Source organism: Melopsittacus undulatus, chromosome 1, assembly GCF_012275295.1.
Source record: "Melopsittacus undulatus isolate bMelUnd1 chromosome 1, bMelUnd1.mat.Z, whole genome shotgun sequence".
Classification (NCBI taxonomy): domain Eukaryota; kingdom Metazoa; phylum Chordata; class Aves; order Psittaciformes; family Psittaculidae; genus Melopsittacus; species Melopsittacus undulatus.
The window spans coordinates 147,016,340-147,041,381 of NC_047527.1; positions in this window are offsets into that span (position 1 = coordinate 147,016,340).

A 25,042-nucleotide genomic window follows, 5' to 3' on the forward strand; every position below is an offset into this window, starting at 1 on the left:
GGCGCCTCGTGCACAGCACCTTTGGCTTGAGGAAGGGCGGGCGCTGCCCGGCGAGGATCGCTGAGGGGCCGAGGGTGAGGAGCGGCCGGGCCAGCCCCGAGGGCAGAGCGGCAGGAGGGGCTCCCCCCGACCCCCGCTGCGGTTCCACCGAGATTCCCCCCGGAGGGAGCGGGTGGAGAGCTCCTGAGGGGGTTGCTATCTGAGCGGAGCCCGTGATGGAGCCGCAGGGAGCAGCACAGCCGCTGTTTCCAGCATCCCTTAGGGCAGAGGGGGCAGGTGGAAAAGTTTGGTATGAAGGAACGAAGGTGAGCCTGTGAGGAAGGGAGAAGGTGTTGTTTTAATTTTGCCTTTGTTTCTTGCTCAGTGTGATTTAATTGGCAATAAATTACATTAATTCCCTCAAAGATGAGTCTGGTTTTCTTCTGATGTAGTTGGTACTTGATCTCCTTGGCTTCATTTTGCCTTTGTCAATTTTCTCTTTTCCACTGCCTTATTGAGGAGGGGGCAGAGAGGAAGTCGCAGTGTATGGAGTGTGGCAGCTGGCCAAGGTCAACCAACCCACCACAAACACTATAACAAAAGAAATACAAAATTAATATACTTACTTCAAATTTCATTAAATTTAAAAAAGGCATTTTTAGGACCTCAGCAGCTTGGAAAGCAGGTGGGTCTTGATGCATTTGCACAGTACAGCTTTTACTGGTGGCTTGTAAGTACATGTCTAATAAAATTGTGCAGTTAAAGAAGGAAACTGCATAATTGGTCCAGCCTTTTATTATCTCCAGTGTGTATTTCATAAGTGATGGTCACTGCTTTCTGCTTTCCACTCTACTCTTCAGAGAGTATTTGCTTCCTTTCAGCCTTACAGATGGCACCGGTTCCAGCATTTGTCCTGTGGTGTGATCCCTTACCTTTCATTAACAGATTCGGTTTGGAAATGCTCCATGAGATTAAATGGCATAATAGGATGCCACCCCCAAATTAAATGAAAGAGTTTCAAATCATGGCTGAAACATAAGGTATTCATCCCACAGTAGCCGTTCAAAGGTGTCATTCACCATGCATAATAAAATTTTATAGGGCAGCAAGAGACACGGTATTCTAAGCACCAATGCATGCACCATTATTCGTGAGTAACCTCTTCTACTCTTTTTCTAGGTCAAAAGTAATGTGGGACTGCTCTGGGACTGCTGGAACAAAAAGGAAAGAATAGAAGGCTGATCTGCAGGCTCACTGAAGATCAGGTATTTGTGCTGAAAAACTAAAAATCAGAAGTTGGGGGGGGGGGGGGGAGGGAGAAATAATTTAAAGATGATGTAACAAGGTCAGGCTGTAATAGGCAGGTTTGGTCACATAGTTTTGGATTGAGGCTGGTTTCCATACTGTCAGGCCTTCTGTTGGACAACAGTGACCTGCTGACACTGTCACTTTCACACACTGAAAAAAGGCAGAAAAAGTGAGTGAGGAAATAATAGCCACTCTGCACATGATTGCTTTGTCTTCTCTCTCCTATGAAGTTTGACATCTTCAGTCATTACTGATGTACTCTGTGTAATTCTATAGGTATTGTTTTATTTCACACTCAGGATAAATTATGTTTTGCATAAAATGGGAGTGTGTGGCTGTTACTTGCATTGTACTTCATCTCCATCAGTAGAACAGAAAAAAAATGTTTTAAGAGATAGGAAAAGCATATATTTGAGGTGTTCTTTGAAAGATAAGGTGATATGCAGATTTTGGTGAAAAACTGTGGAAATATATATTTAACAGGTAGAGATGTGGTTGCCTCCTCTTTTCTGGAAGTGGTTCTATGCAAAACTGAAATTGTTTGAGTACCTCAGATCCAATTAGTTTGAAAGTCAGATCTGTGGTTCAGTTGAGGGACAGTAATGTATTAAACCACTGCTGTTTTGCCCAGAAAACCTGTTCATTTGTTAAACAGCTCATCTGAAAACAATATGAAGAAAACATACAATTGGCATATGTCAAAATGCAGTATACAATGTTGGTTTATGATAAACGTTTTATCTTAAGGAAAATTGTTGGGAAGGAAGTAATCTTTAAGATACTTAACTTTATAAATGGTGGAGATTTTTTGAAGATTGGAGGCTTTTTTTGTTGTAAAAAAATCTCATAAATCTGTGTTCCCTCTGCCCCCCCTTCCCCCCCCCCAAAAAAATGTGATAGTGCTTTTAAGAAGCTTCTCCTCCCATAATACTTTTATTAAAGGTATTGTAAAAACCAAATAATGGTAGTTGGGAGGATTATGCTGTTTTTTCAGTAATCACTGATTTTATAAGTTAAACATAACAATTTTAATATTTTCATGATAAATCAGAATTGTGTGTCCTCAGAATTTAAAAATTACAATATTGGCTTGTGGTTCTTTGAGTTTACAGCCCTTAATATATAAATCAAAATTGAGCAGGCTCCAGTGGAGTAAAGAGATTTTTAGCAATTGAGAAAGTTGTTGGGTGTTGTACCTTGAAATGAGGATTTCCATTATTCAGATACTTTCTTCTTTATAGTTTTCTTGCTTGAAGACTACTAATTATAGTTTAAAGAAAAAGCCAACTAGTTTATCAGTGGCTGTTAACAGAAGGAGAGTACTTTGTACTTAACTGGAGTCTAGTCCTAGAAATAGACTGTTAAACTCTGTTTTAGGAGCTTTTCAAGGTAAAAGGGCATATCAGAGGCTTCAGCTTCATGAGCTTTTCAGAGGTTGTTCCATCTCAAATTATTGCTTGTTTTAGGGTATGTGTGGCAGGGGTCAAACTAAATAATCATAATAAACTGCCCAGCTTTATAATGTTAACCTGGGCATTACAGCACTGTTTCTTCCTATGTCCCTTCTTCAGATGGAGTAATTTAGTTCACTTTCCAAAACCAAGAATTCAGGACAATATTGGGGTGTTCAGATATCTGAAATCACTCTGGTCCATAAACTGTTAGGTTTTGTTTCAAGCATTAATTTTTAGGTCCTAGTTGTAGGTTTAGTTAAATTTAGTTATTGTATAATTAACCATTAGTGCTGAAAGTGTTTTTGGCTTTAAATGAACAGTGCTTAAAAATCAACCTTTGAAAGAATAATTTAGGTCAAGAATTGATGAAAATAATATGAAGTTGAACTCCTTTTCTCCTTCTGTGTTCAGGATCACTCTTACAGATGTAGAAGATTGATTACGCTTCCAGCTCCTTCTGGCTGTGCTCATTGAATAATATTGTGAATCTGTCAACCAAATCATCAGTGCAAGAGTAGCCATGTTTTAATATGTACACTTACTCTATCATTTAGTTTAGAATGATATTCTTCTAGTGACTAGTGGAAAAGCCAGAAGCAGCACATCCAGACTTCTATCAGACAAACAGATAAAGAAAAGCAACTGGAAGAAAACAAGGGTGCTGATTTATATATAAATAAAACAGTCTCTGACAAGTCCATGTGGCTTTTAAGTGAAGGTACATTATTTTCTGGACATTTTAACTCTCAATGTTAATTTTGTAACTCAGTGAGGACCGCTTAAGACTTTCACAGTGTCTTTTCCAGAATAAAAGAGAACCTGAAAGTCATCATTAAGCTGCAAATGGCTATTAAAAGAGCATTGATGATTATGGGAAGTAAGAAGTGAATTCTGAAAGGAATTCTAAATACCCTTCGGAGTAGATTATTTAAATTGAATTGTTCCTCTAAGTGAACTATGTATTCAAGATAGCTTTAATCTGAATTAATTTATTTTAATTTACAAAAAGAAAATGGATGAGAACACCTTCAATCCAAATCTCACTTTTTTTTACTAACTTTCCTGTGTTTAAAACTATATGTATATAGCAGTACCAGCCATGCTAATTGGGTAAATCCTCTATTGCCATGCTTTGATGCTCTAAAATGTTAGATAACATTGTGGGTGGGGGTTTTTTTTGCCTTTTTTTTTTTTTTAATGAAACATTGCTTCATTGTCTGGTTTGGATTTGAATGTGAAGTAGCAAATGACAGAAAATCTTGTTTCTTTGCAAGTAACTATGCATGCTATGCTAGATGTATGCTAGAAATGGCAGTGCTGCTTACTGAGGAGGTTGAACATCTCTTCAGCTTCAGGAACACTGAAATCATAAAGTGAGTGATGGAGCTGAAAAGGCTGGTATCAAAGGCAGCCTGTGTATTCCTGCAAGACTGCTGGCAAAGGGTTATAACTTAAGATGCAAAGAAGAGCTGAAGCATGTAAATGTCTGTGGCTATATGAATTTAGGTGGTGCTGATCTAAGCAGCTGTGTCAGAAAAAGGCTATTGGCTAAAATCCCTTCAACAAAAGGAACATTACAACCCATTTCAGAGGTCAGTCTTTAAACACTGAGCCATCCAAGTTATCTATTATTAATATCAAAGATGGGGAAATTGAAAGGTATTACTGCTGATTTGAGAGTAATGAAACAACATGAGGCATTAAGATGTCAAATACCATATACTGGGTAGTGCAAAACAGGAAATGTTGATTTTTGGGAGTATGTGAGAATTATCAGAAAACTTCAAGATACTCATCACTTGAGCATGAATATTAATGTATAATTTGTGTATATACTGTATGTAATTCCAGCCAACTTCATAATGCATACTAGCCATGGGCCTTTTTGATTTGTATGTGTATTATCCTTTAAGTTAAACCTCCTGCTTTTGGTGTGTCATGCATGTACCTCTGCAGTACACTGAACTGCATGAAATTAGATTGCATCATAGTTTACATGCATATTTGTACAGAACAAATACCTTTTACTCTAAAGTACCAGCAGGTATTATATTAATATAATTATCATAAACTACTAAGAATGCATTTCCAAGAGGACTTTACTAAGATATGTTAATTATGGAGTAGAGAAATAGCCTCTAGATGAGGCATATGGTTCAGCCTTCTACCTACCACCACTTAATGCCAGTTGCTGTAAATGGCAACAGTGGCTTGTTCTATATTGTACTGCAACAGTCTCGAAGTATGGACTACTTTGTTACTATTAGCTGAATTAAGTCAGTTGGGATCTTTTGGTAACAAATTGATTGAACTGTAGCATAGGAAAGACTCATAGGTCCATCCTGAGATTTTCTGGATAGGAGACTTTGTCCTTTACACATAAGATATGCTTTTAAATCTAGTTAAGAAAAAAAAAGTATAGCTTCATAAAATATTATTGAGAGAATGTCATTAGAGTACATCATGTTGATAAGATTTAATATTGTGAGAGATCTTTTCTAGACAGTATGAGCAAAATGTGTGAGTGCTCATCTGGTGATAAGTGTCTTGGAAGAAATTGTACTTGTGGAGAAAGTTTTATTAAGGAAGATAGGTAGATAAATGTACACATTCCTAGTAATTTTAATTTGTTTTTCTCCCTTTTTATTTATTCTCTTAGCTGTAAACAGGTGAAAGGTGCAATATCCTTACTCTCACAAATACCGTGCAGCTCTGGTATATGTATCCATCCATCTATAGTATATTAATGTTGGCTTAAGAAAACAAGAATGAAAAGGGTGAAAGTGGAGGTGAAATTTACCAGGGAAGAGTAGGTTTAATTTACCATTTAATGTATTGCTATCAGTAGGATGGAAAAAAAGTGCTATCATACCATAAATCTTTCCAAAGATCCTGAATCACAGTAAGTGCTCCCTGCAGCATTGCTCCACAATTGCAGACTTGTTGTTGTGGTCTTCTGCTGTTTTAAGTTACTTTATCTTCTGATTTCTGTGGGTTGTTTTTTTTTTTAGTTGGTTTTTTTTTTTTTTTAAGAGGTAGTGGGATGGAGAATCAGGTGTAATATCTCTTAGTGGGGTTTTTTTGTGTGTTTTGTACCAAAACTCGCACAACAGAGGTGAAAGTGTTATTCCCTGCTAAGCTTGGTGGGTAACTTCTGACATTTTGATGAAAGGATGAAGTTTTCTGAGCACCTTCTCTAACTAGTAAGTTCAGTAGGTGTATCCCGTAATTGTTGCAATGGGCAAATAATTGTGTCAATATTTATATGCTAGCTGATACCACTGCTTTGCTTAGGTATGACTATTGCAGGAACTCTCATAAAAAATACACATCATTAAATCAGATTTTCAGCTTATTAAAACCAAAACCTCCCAGTATCAGAGAGGAAGGCAAACCCTCCTCAGGCCAGAGGAGTGGAGCTTGGTTCTGTTTAAACAGAAGTGTGGTTTATCTTCGGTGGGAAGGGAGACGCATCTCACACCTCACAGGAGCCACAGCAGAGTCTGGCTAGTGTGTACCCTTAGGCTAGCAGCCTCCGTAGTGCTTACCCAGGGTTGCCGGTGGTTTCATTGTGTGTGCTTCTCATACAGCCCTGTCTGAGCTTTAAATAACGGATGAGGAAAGTGCTGCTTATTCTTCAACCTCAAGAAAGCCAAAATTTAATTTCTCTAACAATAAATCTGTCATAAATGGTTATAGGAGAGAGAGGTGAATGTAGGAGAGCTTAAAGCAGGGAGCCATAGCAACTGAATCTAAACATGATCTAGATCTGAATGCAGATTACTGTAAATCAGTGCCTGTCTGACAGGCACCACAAATAGTAAGAGATCATGGTATGTGTGTGTGTATGTATATATATATAAAAGACAATCTATTTACTTGTTTGATTATTGCAGGCTGGGTTATCTTGTATCTTTGGTTTAATAGGATTGCATATCTGTCTAGTTTTGTAGTTAACATACCCACCATACTTTGCAGAAAGGCTCAAGGAGCAATTGCTTTAGGCTATTTTGGTTTTTAAACATTTATTATAATAACAGTGACCCAACCCAAAGTCTTTTTCATGAAGCCTGTCTGGTATCACAGACACAGAATTGAGTTTTGCAGACACAGAGGAACTGTTAAACTTAAGAGCTCTAGTAGCAGTTTAAACTGTAGTACACTTAAATTATTTCTTACACCATTGCTGCCTTTCTGAGCCCTGTAGCTACCAGACTTCCAAAGTATTATTTTCCCAGACAGGTGAGAATCCATGTCAGGACATGTGATGGCAGTACATGTCTGGCACATTGGCAGATGCCTTAAAGTCTTGTGTAATGCTGACCTTACCTATTGGACATGTTATGTAGATAGGCATCTGTGAACCTTGTCCTCTGTCATACCCCAACTGCAACATTGTGACCTTGCACTCATGCCACAGTGAGAGCTGGTTAAGTACTTTGAGTTCAGCCATAATATGTAAGTGTAACCAGTAGTATCTAACTTTGAAGAGGAGGAGGGTGTCACAGCATGATGCAGTTCTAGGAAGTCTATTTATCTCTAAAGTGGTAGTCAGCAGTTTTAAGTCTAGTGCAAAATACCATAGCCTTAACAGGTTTGTGTTAAATGATCTTTGCAGCCTTGTCAGAGTGAATCTAGCTAGGCATATCAGGCTTATTTGGTAGAGTCCTGTCTGTTCCCACCAGCACAGATCAGAGCAATTGTTTCCAAGCCTGATTCCCCAGGTTACTGGGATAGTAAACACAAATGTATACCTGATGTACAATAAAAATTTTCCTTTATTTCCAATAATTCTTGATTGATACATCCTTATATTCCTTTGTACTCTCATTAGAGGTGTGAGAGTTCTCTCCCACAGAAAAGAGCTTTATAGCAGATAGCAACAAATGGTCAAAGACAGTTAAGACAGAGCAGGAGCCAAATCACAGAGTCAGTGGTTAAATGACTGCAGAGACTGCTCTATGAAGTGGCTTTCTTCATCATGGCACAAGAAGAAAAGCCTGGAGTACTTGCTATAGATATCCAACTCAAAATCCAAATGCGGTGAATTTGCATTTGCTGAGCCAAACCCAGGAGTTAGCAGTTAAGTTTTGGTTGTGTAGATTGATTAGGATGATCACCCAAATATGAACATTGAGGAAATTTTGATTAGCGCAAGAGTTTAATTTTTCTAACTGTTGTGTATTGAAGTACTTTGAAGAGATGTTATCTGGGTGGTTTAAGGAATTGGTGAATTTTGCATCTGTAGTAAATGTTTTTAACTTTGATGTAGGTGATACAGGTGTTTCATGTATGCTGGTTGCTAATGTGAACACTACTCTTTAGAACCTTGGTTTGTATCCATAGCTCAGGAAAAGACAGCAGACATACTGTACAAACTTGATATAAAAATGATATACCAGTATTTCTTGCTAGACACCCTGGCAGGTGGAAAGATTGATGGCTTGATGTTTAACACAATATTAAGCAATTTGAGAATTTAACTGTTTGTAAATTATTAACCATAATCATATTTTCAAGCAACCTGTATGCTCATCTGTTCCATAAACTTGTGTTTCCAAACACATGCTTTAGACTATAATAGTAAGCAGATGGGCAGTCTTGTCTTTGTGCTAGTCTGAACAAAGGCTTTGTGCCTAATTCATTTTTCATGAACTTTCTTTTTGTCCAGTTCTATTCAGGGCATCAGCATTTGATTGTTGCACTTCACATCCAGAAGTGCAGATGAAAATTGTAAAGACTGTTACAGCAATTTGGGAGTTGATGCCTGTCAGGTTAGTTGACTGTGTTACTGCTAATCACACAAGGAAGTGCTGTTTACCTCAGCAAGCATTCGGATATCCACAACCTGTGCATAGGCTTAGAAACAGAAGAACAGGTAATGGGGTTCAGAGTTATTTCCTGTTTTCACTGTAGGCTTTGGTTAATACCATAACACTGCTAGAGTTAGGAGGAAGGTGGGCTTTTTTTTTCTTGGTGTGGGATTTCTTTGGGGTTTTTTGTGGTGTGGTTTTGTTATATATATATATATATATATATAATATATATATATTTATATGTATAATATATATATATATATTTATATATATATAATGGAGATGGTGACTTTTTTTCCAACTGTTACAAGGCAAAGGTATTTATGAGTATTTCCAGTGTGTTGTCAGCTACTAGCTAGTATAGCCTAGAATAACCTAGGAGGGGATGATCATGGTTCACAATATTCAGCTGAGAGCTGAATTCCTATACTGTGCTGACAGTGAAGGAGATGGCCACAGTTTACAGTAGGATGTATTAGAAATCGGATACTATTTTTTTTCTTGTAACAGCACATACACTATTGTCAGCCTAGGACTATTCTTTGCTTTTTATCTCCTTGCATCCATGGCGTTCTTGGCCTTGAGTGTCTTAGGGTTTTTTAATCTTTGCATGGTGTTGACCATTCTGCAGACCTCACAGAAACTGAGGTTGGAAACTGAAGGCACTTAGCCACAGTTCAGTAGCTCATCTGGACAGACTTTCTGGAATTGCTGGAGGCTGAATTCTTATCTTAGTTCGGGCTTCTTTCATTCACCATTCACTATTTATGACACCATCTGTCTCTGCACTGTGAGCATCTATCTAAAAACTTGTGTAGTGGTGCGCGCACTTGGGTTGTGAACTCCATAATCTTGAAGCACCCTGGTTCTTCCTTCTCTTCATGTAGCAGGCTGCACACATGACCAGAATTGAAACTTTAACCTTTTTTTTCTGCTGTGGGGCGTGCGTAAGGCTGTCAGATGATTGAATGTCTTACAAGTGGGTGTACTGACATGTTCTTGTTCCCTGGCTATAGGTCCTAACCCTCATTTTGTTCATGTGATAGGATCTGAAGGATGATGGGCTTTTGAGAAGAGAACAGAACATGTGGGATCCTCATGAAGAGAGTATGGCAAATGATGTTTGCCAGAGGGGTTAGTATCTGAAGGTCTTGCAACATCCCTGAAAATGGGGATGGCAAGCCTGTGGTATGTGTCAGATGAATGAATTTTTCTGGTAGGCTAACCACAATCTGTATTTCACAAATGCCTGGATTAATTTATTTCCATTTATGGCAAATGTTTGTTGCCCTTCAGAGGAATTTATAATTGCCACAGCTAGCTCATGCAGTTGACAAGTGGGTGTACATACCTTGCATTTCAAACATAATGACAGTCTTTCAGGAGAGCTATTTTGGAAGCAGGTGAATTTGCATACCAATAAGAAGAAAGGAAATTGCATGCACCGTTGAGAGACAGGAAAGCAGAAAGAAACAAAATTGATAAAGGGAGCACAGTAGTCTTGCTGTATGGCTTGTTTCTGGCTGTAATGATATAGAAGGTTTCATAATAAGGCCTACAGCTATGTTAGGCAGACAGGGTTCTCTCAGTACTTTCATCCTCTTTGTGCTTATGGTAACTTGAAATGGACTTCTGTGTGCTTTTGAAAGAGAGTCAGGGTCTGCTATTTCATTGTGCACTAGTACCAGTAACAAAAGAAAGACTATATCCTAAGTGTGTATTATTTTCTCTACTATTCTTTCCATGTAGCTTTAGACAAGGTGATAGTTCCTACAATCCTAAGAAGCAGCAAGGACTCAAACACTGCAGCTTTGTAAAATCTAAAGGCAGAGTTTTGGTGTTAACCTTTACTTAGGTGGACAGTTTGAACTCATGCTGAAATAGCTGCCTTTACTTCCTTGTTCTTACCCTTTTATCGGTGTAATGTTGGGTTTCAGAAGTGTTGTGGAGAATTCCACTTTTTTGGAAGAAAATATACTGCATGTGTTAGAAGTGATCAGGTAATTCACAGCATGATTGACTTTAGTAGAACAATCTTCTCTTTAGCATTTCCTTCTACCACACTCTTCTGATGTTTGGTTCTTTTTCCATGCCCTTTCTGTGTCTGGGGGGCACTCATGAGCATCCACTTCATGCCAGGTTCTCTAAAATGTACTTCACTAATTACATTCACTCTTAGCTGTTTTCAGTTTGCTTTCACAGTTTCCAACTGCTGTTCACTCATCCTTCTCTCTTAGCCCAAGCAATTATCTCATATGTGAGCTCTTGTAGACTTTGCCAGGAGGAGGAATCAGTAACAATAATCAGATATGAAATTTGATGCAGTCCTGATTATTGGTCCAGTACATGCACAACATTTTCTTATGTATGTCATTTTCAGGAACAAATAGGTGACAGTATTTATGTTCAGAAATATTCAGCCAGATTTTATAGTTAACTGTCCCCCAAAAAGCTTTATTTATATCTCTGGTAAAGAAACTAGTTCCCCAGGTAGAGTTTATGAGTGGCTCAGCTCTTGGGGCTACTGCAGTGGTTAGCAGCTTCTACTGTGCCCAGCTTTTCCTCTGAATAAAGGGGCTTTTAGGTAGGAGCGTTAGCCTAAACAGGTTGCTCTCCCTGCTACATCCATTTTGACATTGTGGGCGAGAGACCCACTTCATGCTAGCCATTCATGCTTTGCCAGTGTACTATCAGGGCGTTCTAAGCAGCTGATAATGAGCTATGACTCAGTGTAGGTATGATGAAAGGTACAGATTTCTCTCTCCATCTGGTTTCAGTTTTTGAACTGGAATATACTTATGATAGGTTCTCTTAGGAGTTCAGTCCATATTTACTGGAAAGTGTGCTGTTTATACTTAAGGAGTAGTTAAAAATCTGGCAAGTGAAACTAACCTGTATCCATTTCAAGAAAGAAATCTTTTGCCTGTAGCCTGGCAAGGTAAGTTTTATAACACAACTGAAGATATTCTAGAACTTCTTCTAAATTATACACTATTAAATGTGGATAGATTGGAGAAAAAAATAATTAGTCAGTAAGCTTCTGTTAGAGGAATTTGCAGTTAAAGAAAAACGATCAGTTTTTCTAAAAAGCAGAAAAATATAACATTGCAGGCATGTAAATACAGTATGTGTGTGTATATATCTGTCTACATCTGTTAGTGTTGTGATGTCTTTCATCTGTAGTCAGATCATCTGATTAGAATAGCATTATCAAAAGGTGGTAAAGGTGTATCAGCACACCTAGACCAGAGCTTGTCAAGGAGTTCCTCTTTGGTTGTTTGAGAGTAATAAGTTAATAAGTCTTGCAGTCGCATAGAAAAGTGTCATTGTGATCAACATTGCTAGCCTGCCAGTGGCAGAGGAAATGCAAAGTACCTCTTGCATCTGAAGTCCGACTGCTGATTTGCACCCCCACTGGTTTGTTATGGGCTGATCTGTGGTGCTGTTGGCAGACATGTTAACAAACTGAAGATTGGTATCAGTGGGAATCCACTATACGAAGTACTCCACAAATTCATAACAAGTAGATTATTTCTTGGATATAGCATCAGGCCAGCAGGTAGGACTGCTACTGGCCTTTTGGAAACCAGGGCTATTACATGAAAGTGATGAGCTGCTGTGTAACATCTATATAATGCAAGAACCTTAAAATTGTCTGAGAGCAAACATCCCTGTAGCCTAGGGTCCTTCCCTTTAGGGTGGCTAAAAGGTGGTGTATGGAAAAAAGCCTATGAAAAGGACCTTTCAAAACTGCTACTTTGATGCTTTCAGCCATCAAACAACTGATGTAGCTCAGGGATTTCTGCGTTGGGTTTATTTAGTAACTTTCAGTCTTCTAGGAATATTGACAGAAAGAATGAGGGTCTGTTCAAACATTCTGATTTCAGCATCTTAGTGAAAGTATCAGTTCACGTTTTAAATTCTAGAAAAATAAACCAGGAACATATTAATGATTTCCTCTTGTCTTTCCATGGTAGCACCTCAGGCATTTAGCAGAGTGGGTCTAGATAAAAATCATTCTGACAAGGGAATATATAAAAATTGAACATACAAATAAAAGGGAATGAAGTAGCAATTGACTATTTTGTTGTTTGTATCTGTTGCTTTTGTTTTATTTTTGTACTAGGAAACAAGGAATAGGTAATTAAGAAGGAAAAAAAACCAAACCATTGAGGAAGAAACAGACAAAAAGAGTTATGTCATACCTGATGATTTCCTTGGAGGTGATAAAGTTGGAGGAGTATATTTCACATTACAGAAAATTAAGTCATAGATCCAATCTAGTGCGGGATTAGTTTTAACAAAGCGTTTTATCTTTAATGGGACTGTTTATGCTTACAGAACCAAGTTAGCAAAAAACTTTGCTGATTTGAGTGCTTTTGATAGGCATTTGAAGACACAACAGATGCATAATCTTTAGATTTATTAAGAAAAAGCTTACTAATGTTACTATGGATAGATATGAATTAGTGAGGCAATCGTAAATATTGTAAGAAAATGTTCCTAGGCTAGATTAAATATAATAGATTCCAGTTCTCTAGGAGAATTTTAATACTTGATCATGAAAATCCATTGTTAGTAGCTTACGTTGCTTACAATGATATGTAGCAGTCAAAATTGGTTTTGACTTAGAACAGATTCCAGCTAATTCTAATATAATTTCCTGAATTATGTTTTCATGAAGCATACCATAGATTAAAGATTAGCACTATTTATTGGTTTGGGGTTTTTGGGGGGTTGGTTTGTTTTTTGTTTTTTTTTTTTTTTTTCTCTAAATTGTGAAATTTTTAAGTTACTGGTTTATCCTTGGCCTTCTCTGAAAATAAAAGAAAAAAAAAGGAAAACAAATATTTTCACCCTTTTTGATTATGTTTTACAATTAACATGCAAATAATTAATTAAAAAAATCAAATTTCACTCATAAGATGTTACATTTTTCTCCTTCAGAATAATTGTACAAAAAGGCAGCATAATTTTTCTCTGGAGATATTTCTGTGATACTGTTTTCTTTCAGAGTTGTTTGGTTTGTTTTAGTTTTTATTCCAACATAAATTGAAGCATATGGAAGCAAAATTTGTTTGTTAAATGTAATATCCTCCCAATACACATAAATAAAATCCTGAGTTAAGAAGCTTGAGGGTAACGTAATGAGTTTCTTAAAGTAAGGGGTTTTTTTTTGGCACAAAACCACCTTTCCATACCAGTTTGCATGTTGGCAGATGGAGCTGGATGCTTGACCAGTACTAGGTCCATGTTAGGACATAGTGGAGTTTCTAAGGTTTTAGTTTAACCCTTATGAGTTGCTTTTTCAAAAGCTGCCGGAGTGGTATTGACAAACAACACAGAGACACTGGGGATTTAGAAAGTCATTAAGTTGCATTGCTTCTTTCCTATTGCTGATGTTACTTTGAATTGAAAATATTAATTGAAATGTCTGTTCCTGGGAAAAATAGAGCCCTGTTTTTCTGATCTTTCATTTGTAAGGTCTACAAAGAGTAATTTTCATTGCATCATCCCTTGAATCACAATCTTTAATTACATGTAATTTTCTGTTAAAAATACATTTATTTATGAAAATATTGTAGCTATTGCAAAAAGAAATTTGATTTTGCATGTGTTTAGTTTTTAGGCAAAAATTCTTAGGGAATGCAGTTAGTGTTATCATGGGAAACTGCATAGCTCTGCCTTTGATATCAGTGTTACACAAATGACTTCTCCCCTTGCAAAACTGTGTAGTGCAACAATTCAAAACAGGAAGAAAAAAAGCTGTGATTCCTTCTTTCCTGGAGGCTTTCCATCATTTACATTCACCAGCAAAAGGTTGGCATGTACCTCAAGGACTAATGATAATGAAAAATGTTATATTAAAGAAGAGAAATCTTTCATAACTTGCATACTAACACACTGAACTCATTACAGCTTGTCTTAGTACAGCAGGCTCTTTTATGTCTGCTGTAATGCACTTCATTTTCAAGAGAGCATGACGTGTGCTGATTCTGTAAGCACATTTTCTCTTCCTTATTTTCAAAAGCTACCTTTGGTTGTCATAAACCACTCATGGGATACAAATTGGGCACTAGGGTTTTCTGCAGTTTCTGACTAATATCAAGATCTGAAAAATTATATTTAAAATGTATCTGGGGCAAGTAATAGTTTTGCATTTTCCTAGAGCATAAGACTTGTGATGGTGTAGCTCAGGAGCTGCCAGCACCCTCAGTATTCTTATTAAAAGAGAGAGCTGTTTGTGGCAGAGGCTGTCTTGCCTGCTGTAATTTTTGGTAACATGCACAGGGAAACTGATCATAATGTGATGTCCTAGACATTATTATGTTATGAGTAGTCTGTAATGTATGTCTAGTTTTGAAGGGTTCATAAGTAAATTGTAATAATTCACTTTAAGTTGAAACTTGCAGTTTCTTGCAAGTGCAATGTTGCTATGTGATGGCTGCATACTATTTGCACAGGTGTGGCGTACACCTATGGAGTACACTTCCAAAATTTCCTATGGTACCTTCATTTGCAGTTCAGTAAGCTGTTCAGTGCTTATGTAGTTTTCTCTTGAACAAACCCAACAGTATTAATATTCCTAGCTGCATTCATTGGCAGTAATACAACTGAGAACTCTTTGCTCTCAATTTGCCTTGTGTTTCACAACCAAGTTCCACTGAACTCTTAATAAAAAACATAAACATACCTACATTTAAAGCAGTGTATAAGGTAGAAGACTAATGGAAAGTTTGGAAGTGAACAGATGAATGTCTGCAATGCATCTCAAAAACAAAATTTCTGTGATTGATTTTAAGTGACCTGTGTCAAAATCTTGATAAATAGAAAAACATCATGCAGACAGACAGAAAAGTAACTGAAGAGTAGTTGCAGTTTTCCAACTGGAGAAGCTGTAGCAGCTGTGCTTCAGTAACTATGAAAGCAAATTGCTCTGGTTCACTCATAATCAAAGTATGTTTAAGGTATAAATGAATCCCAATTTGGTTGTCCTAAAGGATTTGTCTGTTGGACACCTGCTTTATCTTTTTACTTTTTTGCTTTGAGAATGTCCAACTTGATTCTTTATAGTTTTAAACTCAGTGCCTCTTTCAAAGATAACAAAGCCTTCTCAAAAGAAGCTCAGCTAGCTGACATTGTGCTTTAATGTGATATTATGAGATTGACCTAGACTGCCGTTTTCAATGGACAAATGATTATGAAAATTATATGATGAGTTTTCTGAAATGCAAAAGAAAATTCAGATTCAAGTTAAATTCAAGCTTAGATTCAAGCTTAAACTATCCAACATCTACCTTGAGAACATCGAAAATTGAGTTTCATTTAGTGGCATCTGAAATTTTGTAAGTAAGATAAACAGATTTTATTTAACTCATCAAACTGAACAAGAAGAAATCCTACATAAACCAACAATGTATTTCAAGTCACTGTTGCAAAAAATACTCATCACCTGCCCCTCTTTTAGACAGCATATCTATGAGCTATGGCAAATTGTCAAAAACAGTAGAACGAGTCGGCATAAGCTGAATGAACAGTGCGGTGATGATAAATATTATGGTATTTTTAGTTCTCTATTAAAAAAAAAAGAAGAAAACCTCCTATAACTCAGTAACATTAATAAGGACCCGCTTGCTTTTAAGCCAGCCTGGAAAGCAAATGATGTAAATACTGAGAAGTTATACTTTGATCCTATGAAGTGGTTCTTTTTGATAAAAATAAAGGCAAGGAAGAGAGTATGGTGTAAGTATCAGAATGGGAGAAAAGAGGTCAGTTAGGGTGAGGCTGAGAAGTACTTCGGAGCAGAATTCGGGAAGAAGTGGAAGTAAACTTCTAATACTCCACAGTTAAATGCTGGTGTTAGTGGTGGTATCACAGGTCTGCAAATACAGGCTACCATGCATCTCAAAAATATCAGGTGCTGGTCCCTATTTGTCCCTGTTTGTGACAGTATTTTCTTGTTACTCAGCCTTGCATCTTTTGTAGGCCATACAATAGACGGTTAAGCTCTATTGCATCCATTGTGAATATGAAAACCGCCTCTCTTCTTTGCCCTAGACCAAGATCAAACTGTTAGGTGGGGATAAACAGAAGCTTGACATCAAGAAGAGACAAGGACAAATAGAACAGCAGCAGAGATGACTGAGTTTACACATAGCATTTTTCTTAGCATCAGGAGGAGATTATGGTTGCCTTCACTCTGGCAACACATTGTTAGAACTGGCTTGCAAGAAGATTGGTGTCCTTTGCATGCTTGCATTTAAGGTAAACTAAAACTCATGTTTGTTTGCCTAAAATGCTCTGATGCATACTCTGGCAGCTGAGAAGCTGAACAATTAGCAAAAAAAGACATAATTGTGCATGCCTGGGAGGGAAAACTGCAAGTGGTAAATTGTCAGCCACCCCAAACAATATATTGCCTTTGTGAAGGCAGGTCAAATTGCACATAGTTACTGATGCTCAGCTGACCTTTGGGTAACCCAAAGATACTGTAATAGTCAGCATATATAACCTTAGCTTTCAGTTTAAAAATGACAGATTGAGCCATGACAGAACTTTGGATCCTGCCTTTCCCAGCTATCTCCCTGTTAATTACATACCTTATATGCTTCAGTGAAAATGAATGCACTGAGCACTTTTTTAAATTTTGAAGTTTCCATTAAAATTTGAGTTTAAACAGCCCACCAAGATAGGGATTTAATCCTTCAAAATCTGATGACCTCTGCAGGTCTAGGCCCTTGACTAACTTATTTTAAATTTATGGAAATACAGTTCTAAGCTTGTTTGAATTCAAGGGCTACATGCCAGTGACACATCAGAAATATTTATGATTTTCCTTTTCTTTAAGAAATAGGAAAATCAGAATCTGAATTTGAAGTTGTCTTAAATAAACATACTGAACCAATTCTACATATTTCTTAATGGGAAATTAGAGCATGAAATTATATCTTCATGTAAATGTCAATTTCAGCTCTGTGTTAATGAAAAACAATGTTTTAATTGCATAAAAGCTTTTTTCATCTTAGTATGAATCCAGTGAGAGTATTTTGAACAAATATACATCTCTGGCGAAATACCTTTTCATTCTAAAAAGCCATAGTAGAACAACTCTGAAATACGCTAGATGATGTTTTATTAATTTGTTTGCTCTTATAAGCAAATGTTTGCTGAGGCTGCCCTGGCACTGTTCAAGACCAGGTCAGACAGAGTGTGGAGCAACCTGCTGTAGTGGAAGGTGTCCCTGCTTGTGGCAGAGGGGGCTGGAAATGGATGAGCTTTAAGATCCCTTCAAACCCAAACCAGTCTGGTATTTTATGATTTTAAAGAAGCTTTAGAGGTTAGGGGTGATATACCACCTTAACATGCAGCAGCAGTTGACTGATTTAATGCTAAGGGGATGTGTTGGATAAATACAGAAACAGAAAAATAAGCTATAGTGTTAGTCTTGCAGCCTCTCTGTTGATAGACAAGTGGCCTTCCATTGCAAGGAACACAATTAAGAACTTGGGGTTTAACCACATACTGCATTTCTGAGTATCTGGTTGTATTTTCTCTATGGGACAGGCAAATTTTGTTGCTGGATAAATTTCTCTATTAGGAAAAAGTATGTGTTGAGATGACATCAGTGCTGGCAGAGAGGGCTAACAAAGTTGGAGTAACCGAAGTGAAATAGGCTGTACTTGTTGAAGACATGACAATACTTAAATTTTGGGAAGTTGATTAATGATTTAATTACTGCAAGTCTGTGCACTTTGCAGTGTGTTGTACATTTTAAGGAGACAATGGTGGTTTTGAGTTGGGGCCCATGCTTTGGAGTGGTTGGATTGGTTTGGGGGATAGGGTTTTTCTTCTTGAACCACTATGCGTATATTTTCTCTTAAACCAATGTAAATCATAATAAGAACTCAATTATGATCACAAAAAAAAGAAGCTTTATAGTAGCATTGCTCAAACATGGGTTGTGTGAATGACACTCAGGATTGCTGTCTTCCTGTTTAGTGTCACCTGGTGTGTTAGTTACTTTCTTCTGATGTATCAGTTAATAATTGTTTGCAGCATTATTTATACTTGTAGTGGGACTGTGTCTCCCCTTTGCATTCTTCTCTTTCCCACTGGAAAGTAACTATGATAATATGTATCATATGTATCAGTGTAATTATCCCTAATTTTAAGAGTCATAATACTTAAATTGTTTAAGGAAGGCTTCAAGAGATGCATTCAAAGAAAGAAAATGTGATAAATTTGAGGGCAGTCTTGTTTCTCAGGCCATTTCCTGTTTCAGAAGTGCTGATTCAGATCTGTGGAACTACTCAGTGTGTAAAATTAAGCATGTATGTAAGAGTGTGGTCAGAAGTTAATTTCAGCAGCAGATAAACCAAATACGTTTGACTTTGTAGTGAAGGAGACATGGAGCACCTGCTTCTTGATTTATCAGAGGGATCCTGATGATCAGCTGAAATGCAACTGCTTTTGCTGACTGTGCCTGAGGTTCAGATACAGTTAGAGTAGTTGTTATTTAGTTCCTAACTTTTAATTTCCCTGGGATGGAAACCTAGAGGAGAACTAGCAAGTTAAATATGTTACTGAATTTAAGTCTTCCTTCATCTTCTCGGAATCAAAGTGATATGGGAAGGACTAGTAATTTCATTTTTGTCACTCAGGAGCAGCAGTCTGATTTAAACATGTGCCTAAGTGAATTAAGAATCTAAGTACCAGTGTTGAGTTGCAAGTTATACTTTCCTTTATTTACTCTTTGGTTTATCTTAAGTTTCTTCTGCTGTGTTGCATAGGTTTACAAGTAAAGGATAATGACTGTACCATTTGCTCTGTAGATACTATGAGAATTGGGGATATATTGGCATAACTGCTTTTGAAAACAGAAAGAAAAAACATTAGCAGCAACAACATTTGCTTTCTAGTTCACATACATGTAGTGAAACAAGAGTATTCTGATTTCACACTGTAGCTGATATGGGCTGTCTAATGATAAACATCAGCAGACAGATTAAATCACAGTTTTGGTGTTGCATTGAGAAACATGCGTACTTTTTGACACTGTTGCACTTCAACATATTTTTCTTGTCAGCCTGATTCTGCCACTAAAAGCACAGATGACTGAAAGGGCACATTTTACTGTCTTTTGTGTAAGCAGACGAGCATAAAGGAGTAAACTTACTTTAAATATTCCTGTTGTGTACTGTTAGAGCATAGCTCTAGACTTAGTGGAAGTAAACAGCTCCTGCCTCACAGAGGCTACCTATCACTACTCAGCTTTTGTGTGTTAAGTACCCTGCTTCTGAGAAATGTAGTAGATCCAGAGCTAGTCCCATTGGAGGGGCTCAGCATGTACATTTAATTCCTTCTGAATGCCCATGGGCAGCATGACAGTATATGAGCATCATATAACATATGTAGTTGTAAATTTGGAAACCAAAAACTGATGGTTCTGTCTTTGCCTCATGTACTGGTTGTTTTTGGGCAAGTTCTATCACCAAAGTATCTGAGTTTCTTTAAAGGTCCATTAGCAGTGAGATCTGTAGTTGCCATATGTACTGCAGTGTTTTTCTGTCTCACCTCGTTTCCTGAGAAGTGCAAGTTTAGTATTTTGAAAGATTTTTATTACTACCTTCCCCTCCCACCCTCCCAGTGGAAACATTGTTAAAGTATGTTCAAGGCTAATGAAAGAGGTTCTTTGTAGTTATGGAAGACAGTAGAGTTTATGATGGTCTTTATTTCTTAGGAGAAATTATTTCATGGTCTTGAACCACCTCCCTAGTAAGTGTCTTGTACAGGTGAGGTTTATCTTTATTGTAGAAGGTCCTACTGCAGTGGAGGAGAAAGTTTATGACTGCAATCTTTATCTTGGAATTTCAGGTCATCCATTAGCTATGCTGGGCTTATTCTGTGGAGCACTTTAAACATAAAGAATACAGTTTGAGACCAGGTCATTTAGTCTCTTTGATCACATTTTTCCAATGTAGAAAATAAGAGGAACAATTTTTACTCAGACTTTTTAGTTTGATTTGGCATCCTTAGACAGAAATCAGTATATAAAAGTAGCAGTATTGTATTTTAACTTTTATTTGGCAGGGATTAAAAGCAGGAGCTTACACAGTGTGGAACCTAGTGTTTGTAATATACTTGGGATCTGTGTATGGTCAAATACGTGCATACAAATGGAGTGCATCACATATCTCCTGTAACTCAAACATATGAAGTTGTTATTGTTATATAAAGCATATTGAAATTACTGCCTTTTCTAGCAAACACCAGTTTCATTTCTGCTTTGTCAAAACTGCAGATGAGAGAAATATTTTACAAGTTTTTCATAGCTGGATTGGCTGTTGCAGAAGTATATAGGGAACTTTTGTTCCAGAACAAGTATTCAGAATGAACCAATAAATCCTAGTGTCATCTATGCTGCTTTTCTGCATTCTCCATTTCCTTCTCAGTCTCTCATTGCAGGGTTGTTAGACTTTTACATTCTAGCCAACTAACAGCATTGGCAGATATCTTTTGTCTGTGGAAGGCTGGGAGTCAAGTTTGGGAGCTGTTAAGAAGATGACATGCTCGTACTGATGCTGTGGTTTTTGTTGACTCTTAATATGCTAATTTCCTTGACACTATTAAATAGTACTTATTGGATAAACATAAAAAATGTATTCCAGTGGAATTATTGCAGAGCTCTTCTGATAAATTAATTAAAAAATGACAAGTTACCATGCCACAGAGGAAGGAAAGAGTCAGTCCCTCCTTTTCTTGTTGCATGTGAGACTGAGACTGTGAGTATGTGATGAAATCAATCCATTTGCAGATTCCTGCTACACATCATGTAAGCTTAAGTTACGGGGTACTGAAGGTTGACCCAGTATAAACCATTGGTTCAACAATGCAAAAAACCCAAACAATCAAAACCAGTGATGATAAATTTACTCCATTGCAAACTATTTGTGCAGAATCGAGTATTGTCCAGAAACTTTGTTCTAATTTGGTGCTGGAAAAAAATGTTGCCTGTTCTGTCACAGTTGGGATGGAGCTGGCATAAAATTTAATGCCAGAGTGAATTCTTTGTCATGTACAGTGGTTGATTTCACAGAAATGCAGTTGTACCCATATGTCTGAACTAGACTGAATGGAAGTTTAGGCTGTCAATGGCACATAGAATGGATATTAGTGAGTGTGCAGCCATAGCTTGGAAAGGACTGGCCTTTGGTAAGACCTCAAGTATGGCCTAGCTGCAGGTAAATCTTCAATGATCTCACTAGAATTATATGACTGTTTTTCAAAGGCACTCTCAAAGAGTGCTGTAAAAATGTGGTGCTATTTTTTTTAACCACTCTATTCATACTCTAACCTTACATTTATTTGTGAATCCTAACCTTGAAGTTTAAAGAAAAGGGAAAAAAACCACTATGTTTACAGCCATTTCCTTCCCATTCCCTAAGAAAAGTAAGCTTACTATGATAGAGAGCAGAGGGCAAAGTCTGCAATATTACTTGTGCACACACCTATCAATTTCAGAATCTGAATTGCCATTCTCTTGTAAAGGTAATAAACATGGTAGTATGTCTTTGATGAAAAGCAAGAAATATAACAGGTTTGCTAGTAACAGACAAAAATATCTGCCTAGAAAAGAAGCAATAGGGTAGCCTCATTACAAGAAAACATTTAGGAAATTAAAAGTAAAAAATGCACAGTGACTACACTTAAGCTAAAGACTGTTCAATCCCCAAATAAATTTGTATCAAGGGTAAAATGATAAATGACTTTAAGAGCATAATTCTCCTCTGTCAAAGAAGCACTAATTTCTGGTGTTGTTCATTCATCTTTAGTATCTTGATTAGACATATCTTTTGCATATATCTCACACATTCTGTAGCAATAGCAAATATATTATGGCAATGAAAATGTAGGAAAGTGACAATCTGAGTAAAAGAATGCACCTTCTAATGTACCTCAACTGCCACACTGTAGAGTCTTCTGTAGAGTTCTTTGTGTTTTGTAAAGCCTGTTGTCTTTATTCTTTACTCAACCCTGGAAACACTAAAATGTTTGACAAGAACACCAGCCACGCAATATTTGGCCACATAAAGAAGCATTAAAAATCACTGTCTTTAAAGCTTTTTCTTAGTTATGTTTTTATATACTCCTGTTATATAAATAGAAATTCATAGTTCAACTACAAATCCTTTAAGCTCATGTTAGTTGTACTCAAAAAAAATACTAAAGGCTTTAAAAGTTATTGCTTCTAATTATCTCATTTTTTTTTCTCTCACTTCTTCTGACTTGAAGAATTGAATGGTTTGGAAGTGATTGACAGTTTAATGATACTTAAATGGACCTATTTTATGTTTATTATGCATTTAAAATACTTTCACAAAGAGCAGTGTTTTTCTGCTGGATTTCATCAGTGAGAAGGTGTGCCTGCTTAGACTGCTCACAACATGAGTCTGGCTGTATCCATGATGACTGTATGTCACCCCATGGTTAAATCCTAGCATGCAGCCAAATTGTGTTTGTTTTGACTATTCCATGAGTCAATTCAGCTCTGAGCCCCATTGACCATTTTTCACTGTGCTTCCAACTGGAACTGCAGTATTCTTGTAGCTATAGTTTGTCTATAGTATCTTATGTCTTAGCTCCTTTTAGCTGTGCCAAGTCCTCAGCAGGTGGAAGTTAGGTTCATTTGACCCCATCCTGTGCAAATGCAGTGCTGGTGCTGCACTGCTCCAGCCTTTCATGTTGCTACTTGAGTTCTAAGGGTAAGGAGATGGAAAAATAAACTCTAATCACAGCAATTGTAAGCCTTCTTACTCCAGACTTTGAAACCTGATTTTTGGGGTTTTTTTAGCTCTGGAATGAACGCTGCTCTAATCTCTAGGAAAATACCTTTTCTCACAATCCTCAAGTCAGCAAGTGTGGTTCTAGGAGGACTTCTCACTCTTTTCCAACTGTCTATAATTTGTTTCTTGAGTTTGGGAGTTGTGCTGCATGGAATGAAACTTCCAAGAGCAAAATTCTTCTTTTTAATCCTAGGCAGTACCTATTTCTTTCTGCCTTTCTAATATCAGTTGGAGTCAGTTGGTGGCTGTCGTGGTTTAAACCAAGTCCGCACAGCTCGTTACTCACTCCCCCCCACCTTGCTCCCCCAACTCACAGAGAGTTAGGAAGGATAATCCAAAGAATGTAGCCCCCACGGGTTGAGATAAGCACAGTTTAATGGCTAAGGCATAACACAAATCACTCCTGCTACTACTACTACAAATAATAATGATAAAGCCAATAACAAGTGAAGAGAATACAACACCTCACCAGCCACAGACCCATAACTCACCCCACCCTGCCCAACCAAGCACCCAGCAATACCTCCTTCATCCCCCCAGAGCTCCAGCCCTTCCGGGTCTCTCCCGGTTTACATCCTGGGTATGATGTGCTATGGTATGGAATACCTCATTGGCTAGCCTGGGTCAGGTGTCCTGTCTCTCCTTACTCCTGGCTTCCCCTCCTCCCTGGCAGAGCATGAGCTCAGAAAAAGGCCTTGAACAAACCAAACATTTGAGCAGTAAAAAAAAACATACTTGCTATTAGCAACTGTTCTCAGCCCAAAAGTCAAAACACAGCACTGCACCAGCTACCAAGAAGGAGAAAAATGACTGCTACTGCTCCAACCAGGACAGTGGCAATGAAAGGCTAGCTTTGGTTGAAGCTATTACTGAAAAACCTGCCAAAACTAAAAAATTTGCCTGGTAGAAACATGTCAGGTCATATGGCTCAGGGGCAGTTTACAGAGTATGTATGGGCCATAGCAATGGCCGGTTAGATTCTATCTGATACCTTGCTATGTACAGTTACGTATAATGTCCAGAAGGAAGATACTTTGGCCGAGTATCTGCTGTCCATGCTGTGAGCAGTGACTCATTGCGAATTCAGAACTGGCTGTATGAACATAGCTTCAACATGCTGATTAATTTAGAGTATTTCTACTGAAAAGTATCAGCTCCAAATTAATCTTTTGTTTGCACATCGCTTCACTGGGCCTTTTATTTATCCAAGTTTTTGTACAGGAAAGCAGACCATCACTGAAGTTAGCCCTTGCAAGGAGTAGATGACCTTAGGATTCAGCCACTTACCCTGAATATTTGTTAATGCCAACTAAATTAAGCTGAAAGCAAATAGAAATACATAGTTACAAAATCCAGAGAAGACCACAAGAGAGCAATGAAGGGATGAATAGAGAGAACAGGAAAAAATAAAAATAAGAAAGAAAATCCCTACTTATGTCAGTCTAGTCTATCTCTAAACTTTGTTGTTCTGATGATTCTGCTAACAAGCTTCTATATGATGAGGTCCAGAAGTTGACAAGTGCTTCATACTATTCTTAGCTGAGGATCATGGCACTCATCCAGCCCTTCAGTTTTTAGGCTGTATCATGGGAAGGGATCTTAGACTCAGCATATCCTACTTAGTCTTTGCAATGCAGATAAG